Source organism: Lycium barbarum, chromosome 12, assembly GCF_019175385.1.
Source record: "Lycium barbarum isolate Lr01 chromosome 12, ASM1917538v2, whole genome shotgun sequence".
Classification (NCBI taxonomy): Eukaryota; Viridiplantae; Streptophyta; class Magnoliopsida; order Solanales; family Solanaceae; genus Lycium; species Lycium barbarum.
Genome location: NC_083348.1, coordinates 77,926,462 through 77,940,483, shown reverse-complemented (window position 1 = coordinate 77,940,483; position 14,022 = coordinate 77,926,462).

Sequence of the window (14,022 nt, the reverse complement as noted above, 5' to 3'; positions counted from 1 at the left end):
ATAAAAATTTAACCCGTTTCTTATTGGGTGAAAATCATTTTCACATTTTCACCCCAACTTTGCTTTAAAAATCAAACCCCCCCCCCCCCCCCCCTCAACTTTGAACGATGGACATTCTCCCCCCTTTATCCTATGCAATGACTATTTCATCCTTTTTTTTTTCAATCATCCATTTAAGTAATATATTTTTATATTATATATAATATTTATTTTTTTAAGTTAGGTATTTATAGATTCTAAGTTAAGTTCATTAACATTTTAAGTAGGATAATACTTTTATGAATTTGTAACAAAATCTAATGCTATTTTTTATGATTGTTATTTTAATATTATATGTAGTAATTATGTATAGATGTATGTACATGCATGTTTGTATATTTAAATTTCACTTCTCTCTTATTCTCTATTGTTATATAATAAATAAACAAGTTTTGGTTGTCACTAATGAAATATTTCTTAAATTAGAATAAAATTTATTTACAGTATAAACAAATCATTTTAAAATTTTGCCTCATTTTTTTTAATTGTTTTTGCATTATATGCATAGAAATATATTTATAAAGTTATTATGACCTGTACTTTTTCATTTGTATAAATAAAAAGTTTTGATTATCTTTAATGAAATTAATTTTTGTTTATTCTGCTAATTTATTTTATTATAAAACATCATTAACTTATATACATAATTAGTATTTCTCACTTTTTTCTTCGCCTAGAAGATAATATTTATTTTTTATAAGAAATTTGTTATATAAATTTAAAAAATGAAAGTATCATAATTTTATAAAAAAAAAAGTAAAAAAAGAAGACAAAAGCTGATAATGTAAGGATAAAATAGGCATTTAAAAAAGTCAACTAAGATAAAGGGGGGGGGGAGAATGTCTAATGTTCAAAGTTTAGGGGTGTAAATGATTTTTACCCAGTAGGAATGACTTATATTAAAGATTATTTGTTACTCCGTTTGCCAAATGAAATACATGGATTGGCATACAATTTGAGTTACATGCATAGAAATATGAGGAGATTATTTATAAAATTGTGAGATGTGATCTAAACTTACATGAATACTTGTAAATTGTCTGCGATCATGATAATGATATTTAATACCATTGGATTACTAAAGACATGTACACTTGTCAATTTGGTTTAAAAAAAAAATCAGGTAACGGAAGTCTTTCCTAATTAATGAAACAAAATTACAGTTGAAATTAATACCGGAAGTAATGGCATTAGTTTATGGCAATATGTTTCCAAAGTTGTGGGCCAAATGATTCTAGTCATCTTTATGCAAAGTAAATATGTTACTTTGGAGTCGAAACGTGAATGGTGATATGTATGGATTCTGATAATGTTGTTAATGAGTCCTAGATTGAAAAGAGTAAGAAAATAAGAATTATCGAGTTTTGTTACTTTTTTTTTAAAAAAAAAAAAACAAGTTTCGTTACTTGCTGATGCAATTTACCTCCGAAATATTCTTTTTAAAATTTGAGAGTACAATAAGAGTTTGAGAATAGAAAATTGCACGTCAAAGAAAAACTTCTAACTATAATTCAATTTATATATATGATTTCATCAATCAATAGCACTAATTTTGTATGACATATACCTGAAAAACGTATCTCTTCTAATGATTGTATTTTTGGAAAGATAAAAAAAATAATTTAAAATATTTTTGACGATGTATATTTTTTATTTTGGAGAGTTGGCGTGACACTTGAACCAAAACATATGTTTATCTTTTCTCTAATTTTGTTTGCTTTTCTCTCTCACTAATGCCATCTAAATATGAGTTATCTTTTTTTATAGAGTAATATTTAGTTCTCGCTATAAAGAATATTTAAACAGGAACTGAATGAGAGTGGGCTTACTTATTTTCTCATCTGTATGCAAGAGCCTAAATACAATCACTAAAAAAAAATATTTAAAATAACAAAGAAGTACCTTTTTATGATTATTATTTAAACAGTATGGAAAGGTACTGAAACCAAGCCCCTTAAGGGAGTGCACTGTTGGGCATCAGTTGGATTGGCTTTTGATTTCCAAGAAAATGATTTGTTGATCTTGAGAATCTTTTGTGTCGGCCGTCGGGCCACTATCTACTGTCCCGAACCACGTTGAAATGTGTTCGACCAAGAATTTCAGATGGAAAAAGCTAAAAAATGAGATGGTTTTTCATATTACTCAGCATGTTAGCCATGATATCATTAAAGGGGTGCCTTATTGGTTGGTTCTTATAACTGATGAATTTGGAATGCGTCCAGTGTTTGTGTACTTTGATGTGGGTAAAAAAGTATTTGAGAGGGTGTAATTACACTCTCCAATTCTCTAAGGGGGGCTGAGAATTGGGTGTAATTACACCCTGTAATTACAGGGTTACTTTTTACTTCTTTTTAATTTTATTTTATTTTAATTTCTTTTCTTTTTAATTTATTTTTTATTTCTATTATTTAATGTTTTATTTTAATTTCTTTTCTTTTCTTTTCTAATTTATTTTTTATTTTTTTATTTAATTTATTTTATTTTTACTTTTTAATTATTTGTATTTTTTAAAATATATTTTTCTTTTTATAGAATTTATATTTCATTTCCTTTCTTCTCATTCCCAACCTTTATTTCTTGTGATTCCATGTAATTGCTCGTATTTTTTTTTATTTTTTTTATTTTATTCATTTAGCATGACCGGGTCAATATTCTAATTTTTGAAACTACATCTCTTAATATTAGAAAGAATGAGTTATTAGCAAACTTGACATATAAAAAGTGACGTTATTAAAGTAGAATTTCATTGTGAATGAGGATTGACTTATATTTTTCCTTTCTTTTTCTTTTGAATTACAGGAGTATTTATTTATGTTACGTTGAAACTTACTTACGTAACGTTAGAATTTGACATAAGAGTATTATGTTAAAAATATTCTTTCGGATTTTGAATTTAGGTTATGTTTTCGATTTTAACATATTTGCTTTAGTTACTATTGACTTGTTATTTCACATTGCATGTTGTTTATTTTTCACTTACAGTTGATAGAATTATTGTCAAACATTTGAATAGTGCTATGGCATTATATTTATAAATAGTCTTTTTTTGTTAAACATCCAATACCATGATGTTCTCATAGAAAAGGTATGCCTTTAATTTTTATAATCAATTAAAATTAAAATATTATTAATTTGAATTATATATCAATTATTTTTTACAATATTAGTTACAAATATATGATTATTAATTAACATATTTACAAGAAACAATGTATTATTAAATAACTAATTTAATATCATTTATAAAGGCACATATTTTTTAAATATTAATTTTAATTTTTTTATAATTAAATTTTATTTTAAATTAAATTAACTGTGTAATTACACTTATGCAACCAAACAACACGCTTGTAATTACACTATAATTACATTATGACAAATAAATAGGTCGTTGTAATTACAATACTGTGTAATTACTACCCTAGTAATTACACCGATTCCAATTACCAGGTGGCTTTCCAAACAGGCTCTAGACCTTCAATCGATCCTCTTAAACCGTAAACAACATTTTATCTAATGTTAATAACTATACATACAACGTCAAAGGATCAGGACTACCCGTAGATTAGGCCAATTTGGCATCAATCCTATACAAGATTCCGTTGATCTACCCTTGCTTACTGCACCTACAAGTACTTCTGCTCGTTACTACTTCTTTTTTTCTTTTTGACAAAGTACTTGTTGATTGTTACTCTCTATTCCTCCCACTAAGAATTCCCTTGTGTTCCAAAATACAGAATTGAACAGCATAGCAATTCCTGCTAGCTTATCATCACCCCAAAAACAACAGGTGTCTTCTTTTGATAAGTACATGATGGGGCAAAACATATTTTGCTGGTGATTCAACAAATGAGTATGGTGCTAAACAGGGAAGAATTTAATGTGGTTGTAGTGTCAAGTCAAAGATAAACACGCAGAATCATACAGGAGAAAGCTGCTTATCTTAAACACATAGATAAACTTTGCTATTAGATGCATCAACTCTATACTTTGACTTTCTCATTATCTCTAGTGGAAGGTCCATATGCAGTACGTTCTTAGATACCTCAACAAATCATCAGAATGCAAAGGAATTAAAAACACCACATAAGGGAGGGTTCCCTTGGTCTGTTAACCTGGGAGGAAACAGACAGATCCTATATTGATGTTTGGACAATGCATGATGAAGATGGTTGGAGTAAGAAATGCAAGGTAGGACTGGTACTCGGGTTTAACAAAATTTTGGGCTGTTTGAGGAATGGTGACATTGTAGCCGAGAATGAAAACGGGGTGCTAGTGGTTGATCTAGTGACTAGTTCAGTTAAGGCAACATTGAGCATTGATAATGCTAAGAAGGGTTCGGATGTGATGTTTGATCAGAGAGCTTAGTTCAGATAGGAGGGATGCTAATAGTTAAGAAGCAAGATTCTAAAGATAAATTGGCACGCAAAAACCTCATAAGGTTCGGTAATTAAGTTATCGTATACTATCATTTGAGTTACTACGTTCTTGCTTCGTGTTGATTGTCAAGTCCCACTTCTAGATGTTGCCATTGCTTTAGAAGTTTTCTTATCTCATGTGGATATGTATGCATTAAACAGGCACTTGGTGAAGCACATTGACTCTGATGCCTTAATTTCCTAATGTAAACTAACTCTATTGATCACTTTAGTTAATTCTGTGCAATAGGTTGAGATGCTTGTGCGTCGCTTTTGTTTTTAACTTCTTTCCATAGCATTAACCTAAAGGCCCCAGCACATGTAGTTGTGATTGCAAGAAACTGCTCCGTAAAGTTCTTGATCCAGTCGAGATGCACACAAGATTTGGACGAAAACCGTCGTTATTAAGAAAACATTGGTCCAAAGAGTTCTATTGATCTTTCGGAAGAGTCTTGATATCTGATAAAAGGATAAACATATAAGTATATAACGTGAAACTGTATTCCCTGGTCTTGGCGCCTTTTAGCTTTTGAGCTGGTCTTAATAATGACTACCTTGAAATACTAAAAGAAAAAATAAATGGATCCTGAAAGTTAATAGTAGGTAATTTTTGTTACAGAGAAGTAGTAAGAACATATCGATCTCCAGCAACTTAGCGAGGGAAACTTAGAAAATCGTTGATCCTTGATACCTGAACTTTGTTTGCTTTATCTTCTTGTTTTTTGGAAGTGTTCACCAGTTTTGGTTTCTTGAGGGGAGGGAGTAGTAAGAGGAGGCCACTGTCTTTCTATTTATTAAATAGCATGATATTTGCAGTTATTCATCTGAAGACATCATGAATATCTGGAAGAGCTATTCTCCTTGAATGCCCTTTTGTTTCCTCCAACTTTACTGATGAAAGTATTAGAATTTTTGTTGCAAACATACAAGTGCCCCTTTCCTCTTTTGTTAATTTGTGTAGTAATTTTTTATCAACGAATTGACTTGCCATAATTTTGGTATCCGTAGACATATTTATATACTGTCTGGTGTGGAGCATATGTGAAGTGAATAAATGATAGCAGGAACTGTAAGAAAGGTGCTTCTAGGATGAAAATGATCAGAAGGAAGAGAAGGAGAGCATGGGAGTATCTCCTTTAGTACTATGTGGACAATTTGGAAAGAGAAATAGAGAGTTTGATGGAGTAGAGAATTTTTTTTGTACATATTAGTGGAATATTTTTGTTCTTCTGATATTCTTGGAGTGCTTCTGATATTCCAGTTAGTGTTGATGACTGGATGCTATATACTTAAATAAACATGCTTTCTTGTAGGATTTCGGCATTTTGCATATATCTTGTATGCTGGATTTTCCTATTCATCAATAAAACTGACTCACAAATTATATTTTGAGAAACTCACACATTCGTTTTTTAAAAATTTATGCAGGGCTTGCAGAAACTTTGCAGAGACAACCCTCTGGTGAACTAGCTTGCACGAAAAGACACCCCGTTTGCCCATTTTTTGCTTACCTTAGATGGATGAGAAAACTTTTGACTGTCGTTTTAGTTGGTAGGTGGTAGCATGAGTATGTTGTTTCTGCCCTGTCTATTTTACAACCCTCTGATGTTTATACTGAAAGGATCTAATTCTGATTATCTAACCGATTTCTATCACTTTTTGCACTCATCAATTAGTCTTTTGTGAATTCATGTTTCTATACAATTTCTTTTGAGTTTTCTTTCGCTTCATAACATCTTTATTTGTGTTTCCTATTGAGTTTTTTTTTTTTTTCCAGTCAATTTCTCTCATTCTCCTTAATTACGTAGTTCTTTTTGGTTCATAATTTTTTGCTTATGTGAATTGTCCCGCCTGACTATCAGAAAATGATATATCATACATTTTGAACATCCCAAATATAGTTGGGAATGTGTGAAGCTGCAGTGTTAGTCCTTGCAGACAAAGGAGTTGTTGATAAGTTTTACACTGATGCTTACAACTTGTTGTCAATTAAGTTTTGGTCATTGCACCTGTGTTGTGTTGTTGCCTGCATTGTGGAGAAATACTTTTTCGTGTCCAAAAATTGTAAATGAAAACAAAATGGAAGAACATCTTCTGATTTTCAACGTTTAAAAATATATCAGCAGAGCAGCCTGAGATAACAACTGGCTGCATTGTGCCAACATGTAATAGAGAAGCTGCGGAATACAAAAGCGTAGAAACAGGGGATAGAAAGAACTATAAAATGACTTCATTATGCCAAACAGAGTCTAAATTTGAATAAGTTTTCAAAGTGCCTAAAAAGTTTTACAGAGTCTAAATTTGAACAAGTTTTCAAAGTACCTAAAAGGTTTTTTGCAACCCTGCTTTGAATTCTTGTTTTCTTTGAGCCGAGATCGGAAACCACTTTCTCAGCCCCATAAAAGTCGGAGTAAGATCTATGTACATCCTACCTTTCTCAGACTCACTTGTGGAAATACACTGGGCATAATATTCATTTATACGAACATTGTATGCTGTAAAGGAATAGCATAACAAATTGAACTGGTGAACTCTATATCTTGTTCTGTTTTAAAAAGATACTGTGCAAATAGGACATCCTCTTAACGATGTTGAGTTTTAGAAAGAAAATATCGTGGCTCGCCGACCAACATTTCTTTAAAACCTATTTTATAAAGGTAAAAGGGTCAAAAATGCCCCTTAACTATTGACAATGGATCAATTTTACCCTTCGTTCGTAAATGGGGTCAAATATACCCCTGCCGTTAATGAAATGAGTCATGTATACCCTTTAAAACTAACAGACCTCCATGTCATAATTTTACCTTTTTTTAATTTATTTATTTGTTGGCTGTCACTGTGTAATAAAACATTCCCCACCTTTTTTCTATACTTAAATCTTTTTCTTCATCTTTGAAGAATTCTTTGCAGGGTCCTTCAATCTATTCTGACTCCTCTTCCGTCATCCTTTTTTGTCAAGGAAGTAATGAGCATTTCTTTAATTGGAATATCACCTCCTAATTTTCTTACTTCCAGTATTTAGTTGTGGATTCATCGACATTACTCCAACTTGACGAAACACAACCAAACTGAACTCTTTTTTTTTTTTTTGTTCCACTGAGAATCGAATTCAAGCATTCCAAATTTTCATCTCATTCAGAGGAAAAAAATAAACTGCAAAAATAAAACTATAAAAAATAAAACTGCAAAAACTTTTTCACTTTTTTTGAAATTTTTGAAGTTGGAGTTATGTTTGGCCATAATTTTTGAAATTATAGTTTTTGGTGAAATGTAGTGTAAAAACGTGAAAAAAGTTGAAAGTTTTTTAAAAATAAATTTTTCTTGTTTTTAGTATTCCGGAGTAGAACTCCGAAAAAAAGTAAATAATTTTTTTGGCCAAACGCTAAAAGTAAAAAAAAGTAAAAAAAAAAAATCAAAAAAAAATGAATAATTTTTATGGCCAAACGCCCACTTAGACTCCAAGCTCATCTGGGTCAAGTTGACAACTTTCTCTCTCTAATATACTATATTGCTTTGCTTTACTCCTAAAACACCCACCTCCTTGTGTCAAGTCATCCTCATTTCCTTTCTAATCTAATGTATATATTATTTCAATTTCAATACGGAAGCAAATGATCCTAAAATGATTTTTCCGTCAAAATCAACATTTTCACTCATATTTATACTTCAATATAAAATTGTTTCCTTGAATTTCTCTCTCGCTCTCATCCCGGTATTCCGTTCAATGGATACAATATTCAGAAAAGTTTAGCTTCAGGAGGTAACAATGGATCTACAACATTGTTGTGGTGCACGGAGGTTTCCCAGTAAGACTGAAATCCAACCATTGAAAGATAAGAATTCTTCAAAGATGAAGAAAAAGATTTAAGTTTAGAAAAAAGGTGGGGTATGTTTTATCACACAGTGTCAGCCCCTGTCAGCAAATAAATAAATTAAAAAAGGGTAAAATTATGACATGGAGGTCTGTTAGTTTTAAAGGGTATATATGACCCATTTTATTAATGACAGGGGTATATTTGATCCTATTTACAAACGAAGGGTAAAATTGATTCATTTTTAATAGTTGAGGGACATTTTTGACCCTTTTCCACTTTCCTTACATAATTAAGGTAAGGGGAAGATTTTAGATGGTTTTTGACTTTTTGTCTATTGAACTCTGACAAGAACTTTCAAAAGGAATGTGCACTTAAGTAATCCAAAATCATCTTTAAGGATCGGTGTAAGTTGTCATAAATTGACTATTTTAAGGATGCTAGGATGTATAACTACCCAATCTAACTAGAAGATTTAATCCTTTAAATTATGAAAGAGACACTTAACTCACATATTAAAAAGTCAATATACATTCAAAGAGAAACTTCTTAATAGTAGAAAAAATGAAGATGATGATGATGATAATCAAAATGATAATGACGACGATGAGAAAATAGTTCTTAATTCATACTTTTAACTCTTAAATTTGTCACGAATTTTCTCTTCCACTCCTCAGGTTTACTGTTGGCCGAATACATATTATGAGCCCGTTTGGATTGGCTTATAAGTTGCTTATAAGCTGTTTTCAGCTTTTTTGAGTGTTTGGCTGGTCAGCTTAAAGTCATTTTGTGCTTAAAATAAGCTCAGAAAAATAATTGGGCCCATTTGACTTAACTTATCTAAAGCAGCTTATAAGCCAAAAAAAATAAGTTAGACTACCCCAACTTATTTTTTTTAGCTTATAAGTTGCAAGCAGCTTATAGGCATAAGCCCATCCAAACAGGCTCTATAACTTGTACAAAACAAATCTAAGATTCCCTTACCTTGTGTCTTTTAAAGTTGGTGACATAACACGCGCCCGTTACATGTCATAGAATTTTTTTTCTACTTTTTTTTTTTGACAAGGAAACCCGCAGTCGATATTCTTCGGATGTGCACAGGGTAAATTCTGCTCCTATATAATAATCCGCAAATCACACATGAGAGCCCCGTGTGACGAGCTCGACCCAGAGTGATCTTTCTCTCCGCCAAAACCAAAACTAAATTCATTTTGTGGAACCCCTTTTTATGGAGATAGAAGTACGAAGGACCATAAATGTGAAACTAATTTTTTATAATTTTATCAAAAATACATTTACATATCTAATTGGAAATTCATAAAAATTATTATAAAGAACAATATTAAAATTTGATAAATTATTGTAAAAAGCATTTGACTGGTTAATGTGTTAATAATGATCATTTTTAGAGATGAATAGCTTTTGCGGAGACACTCGACTCTTCGTGAATTCATGTCTTCGACTAATACGTATCTAGTGTTGCTTGTATTTAATTTTACTTACTCTACGAGGCTAATTTTTTTTCTTTCTAATAAGATTTATGTATTCAGTCTGTTATATCATGTCGACATAATTTTATAGGCACCAATTATTTCTTTGGAAGTAAATGATGTTAGATCATGTGCTACTTTAATTTGTTTCGTCCTTTTTGTTTTCTTTCGTTAATCCCTCGCAACCCTCCCTCCAACCCCGAACCCCACACCCCAGAAAAGGGACCAAAAAACAAAAAACAATCTTTACATATCCTTGTGAGACGGCTTGGCCCCCTTGACCCTCGGAGCCCTTCCAAGTTTGACAAAGCGGTGAGTCTGGAGCCTAAAGGGTATAAAAATACACGATATAAATTAAAAGGGGATGGCCAAAAATTTATACCAATTTTGTTTTCATCTGTCAGACAATCACCAAAAAATTTTAAAAAAAATAATTAAAATGTATAACGTGGATCAGTCCACGTTATACAATATCTGATACATTAGGTATATGTTAAAGTCATTTCAGTTTTAGACATGGGCATGAGATGTTCATTAATATCCAATATGTCAAGTCTAAAGAGTGTGCTTCATCTTTGAAGATCATGACTGTAGCTGTGAGTACTCGTACAAATATATTTTGTAAAACGTGGACTGATCCACGTTATATAAAATATATTGTATAACGTGGATCAGTCCACGTTATAACTTCATTAGTTTTTTTTCCCCCGTTTTACAAATACTTGGTAAGACGTTGCCTCTATTTAAATCATATTCGGCTGTATTTTTAATAAAAAAAAATTATTGATTTTTTTAATTTTTAAAGCATATAGTTAATTTCAGTGATTAACTCAAATAAATATTTTAACACATGCAATAATTAAATATGTGTTATTGATTTTTTTAACACATGCAATAATTAAATATGTGTTATTTATTTTAACATATTTATTTTAACACATGCAATAATTAAATATGTGTTATTGATTTTTTTAACACATGAAATAATTAAATATGTGTTATTTATTTTAACATATCTAATTATTGCATGTGTTAAAATATTTATTTGAGTTAATCACTGAAATTAACTATATGCTTTAAAAATAAAAAAAAACAATAAATTTTTTCTATTAAAAACACATCCGAATATGATCTAAATAGAGGCAACGTCTTACCAAGTATTTGTAAAACGGGGGAAAAAAATTAATGAAGTTATAACGTGGACTAATCCACGTTATATAATATATTTTGTATAACGTGAATCAGTCCACGTTTTACAAAATATATTTGTACGAGTACTCACAACTAGAGTCATGATCTTCAAAGATGAAGCACTCTTTAGACTTGACATATTGGATATTAATGAACATCTCGTGCCATTGTCTAAAACTGAAATGACTTTAACATATATCTAATGTATCAAATATTGTATAACGTGGACTGATCTACGTTATACAAAATATATTGTATAACGTGGATCAGTCCACGTTATATTTTTTAATTTTTCGGTGATTGTCTAACAGATGAAAAAAAAAATTGGGGTATAACGTGGATCAGTCCACGTTATACCCGTTTTGGTATATAAATTTTTGGCCATTCCCTTTTAGTTTATACCGTGTATTTTTATACCCTTTAGGCTCCGGGCTCTATAAATGCACCTCCTATATAGATCAAGATCATAATCAAAGTCTTGACTCTTTTTTTTTTTTGGCTTTAAAGACTTTATTATGAGAAAAAGAAATAAAAAGAAGTAATGCTACCAAAAGATTTTAGGAAAGCAAATTATTTATCCAAAATTTTAGAAAATTCCTATGAAACAAATAATATTCCGCTAATTATTACTCTGATCACTTGATTTGATGCATTCTCTCCCTCCACCTCTCTCTCTCTCTCTAATCTTTGTATGCTACTTTGTATCAGCATTTTATTTATGTAATTCTTATTCATAAAACAATGAAAACCCTCTGAACAATGTCGATCTCTACGCGGATCCAATTTTTTTATATCATGGGTGCTCAATTATTTTTAATTTCGAAATTGCTGCATAGAGTGGGTGTTAAGTGAATATTTTGAATGAATTACTAGATTTTGTATATAAATAATAGCGTATGTCACAAAAAGCAATGGGTGCTTAATCACCCGTAGTACACTACATAGGTCCGAGAGAGGAATCCAAACAAACTTTGGTGCAATGTCAACTTCGTATTGTTACTTGGACAGCCCCCTAATTATTTATTCATTAAAAAGGATCACAAGCTATTATCATAAATTAAACAAATCCAAATGCATCAAGCATAATAATTATTTCAAAATCATTGCAGTTGGTGAGAGAAAGAGTATTATGTCTGCACAAATATAAATGTCTAAGTTTTTTCTTACAAAAGATTGCACTCCTATTTTTTTCCTTTATGCATTCTTTAAAAGTAATTTTGAACTCCAGAACCCCTAAAGTGTGATAAAGCTAAACTTTCTTCCATCATTCCATGTTCAGTGATATCCTATAACTGTCCCTCAAATTTTTCCTTTGTTTCTTTTATATGTTGGACACTTTGGATATAATTTTTATTTAAGGTATGTTTGACAAGTTAGGAAAATAAGTTTTAGAAGTAGGGAAGAAATAGTGTGGCTTTGATAGAGTAATTAATCTCTGTCCTTAACGAATTTAAGCCTCCCACTTCGTTGCTGCAGAGATGGTGGTAGAATTCATTCAAGATTTACAAAGCCTATGAAATTCAAGTTTTAGCAATTAACTTGAATTTCCCACAAGAACATAATTGTGTTTTGTAATGAGTATTTAGAGAAGAAGAGAAGAAATTAGTATTATGTAAATCCTCTCTTTGTTTTGAATCAGTACCAGGTATTTATAACACCTTAGGAATCTGTTCGCAGCAGACACGTCTGTTCAAAGGCGACTTTTCGTAACAGACACATCCTTTAGGAATATGCACTACAGCCATAAACCCAAAACATTTTAATTAATTTCAGACTTAACCACAGAGTTTTAATATCTAAAAGAGTAACTTTCTTTTCTCGCCAAAGTTCATTTTTTCATATAGTCCCATCAACACTAACTATTCTAACAATCCCCCGATTAGTTAGTGATTGATGTTGTTTAAAATTTATGCATATAGTAGGTGTCTTTCAATTTAAACCTACTACTTGTATAAACTCTCAAGAACTTGTCAAAATTGATGGTTAGATTAAATTCGATTAAACCACAATTTCTGTAAGACAAGACGGAAAAGCTTTATACACATAAATGTACCAATTACACAATTCCTTCACCGTGAGTTTTAGCACCTGATTATGGCCTTGCGCTACTTACTCAATTCATAAACACTTGACCAAGTTTGTCTCCCAATTTTGACCGAAGCGGCACCGCTTCAAGTGTTTATATAGGTGAAGTCTTAAACCAAGTCCTTATCTGGGACTTACCAAGTCCAAACCCTGGACTTTACTTAGTTCTTAATCCGAAGTCTGGTTACTTCATTAAGAGTACTTTTGTACTTACCCTCATTTTCGTAAGTACTAAATTCCAATACTTGCTAACAGTCACAAAATAACTTGTTGTTACCTTTTAAATCTTCAGTATTGTTTAGTAGAGGTAAGGTTCCCATTACATGTGACAATTTAATTTTCTCTTGAGAGCATTTTAGACGTCAATGGGTTGGCATAGTTGTTCAGACATGACATAAAGCTGGTGATAATTCTACTAACATTTGGTTGTCTCATACACGATTCAAGCAATATGTCTACTTTTTTCATTTTTTGCTAAATGTCTTATACATAATTGCTTCACTATCACAGTGTAAAGAGAACATTGGCTTCCGTTGTGGCCACAACTTTATAATAACTTTTCCATACATTTTGTCTCTCTTTCTGCATCTATAAATTCAAATTTTATAAAGAAATGTGTAACCCACGTCTAGTTCTTAGAAGCTCACGAAACTGCTTCGCCATCCAAATTAGGATCCAGTCAGACACTAACTTATTATCATTTACACTACTTATCCAACTAGCATTACAATATCCTTCAATAAGACAATCAAGTATCCTTATGATACTTCTCCAATGTTCACTTCTAGGATTATGAGCATATTTTGATAATTACAAATAGCAACGGTAAAATCTAGTGCAATTGAATTACCACTGCACTAGCATAGTCATATTGACTAATAAATCTTTTCAAGTACTCAATCAATTTATGAAACCAGCAAATTGAGTATAAATTTTCTAATACCCAAATGATTAAACACCTTGGAAAGAACATAAAATGAAACCCCC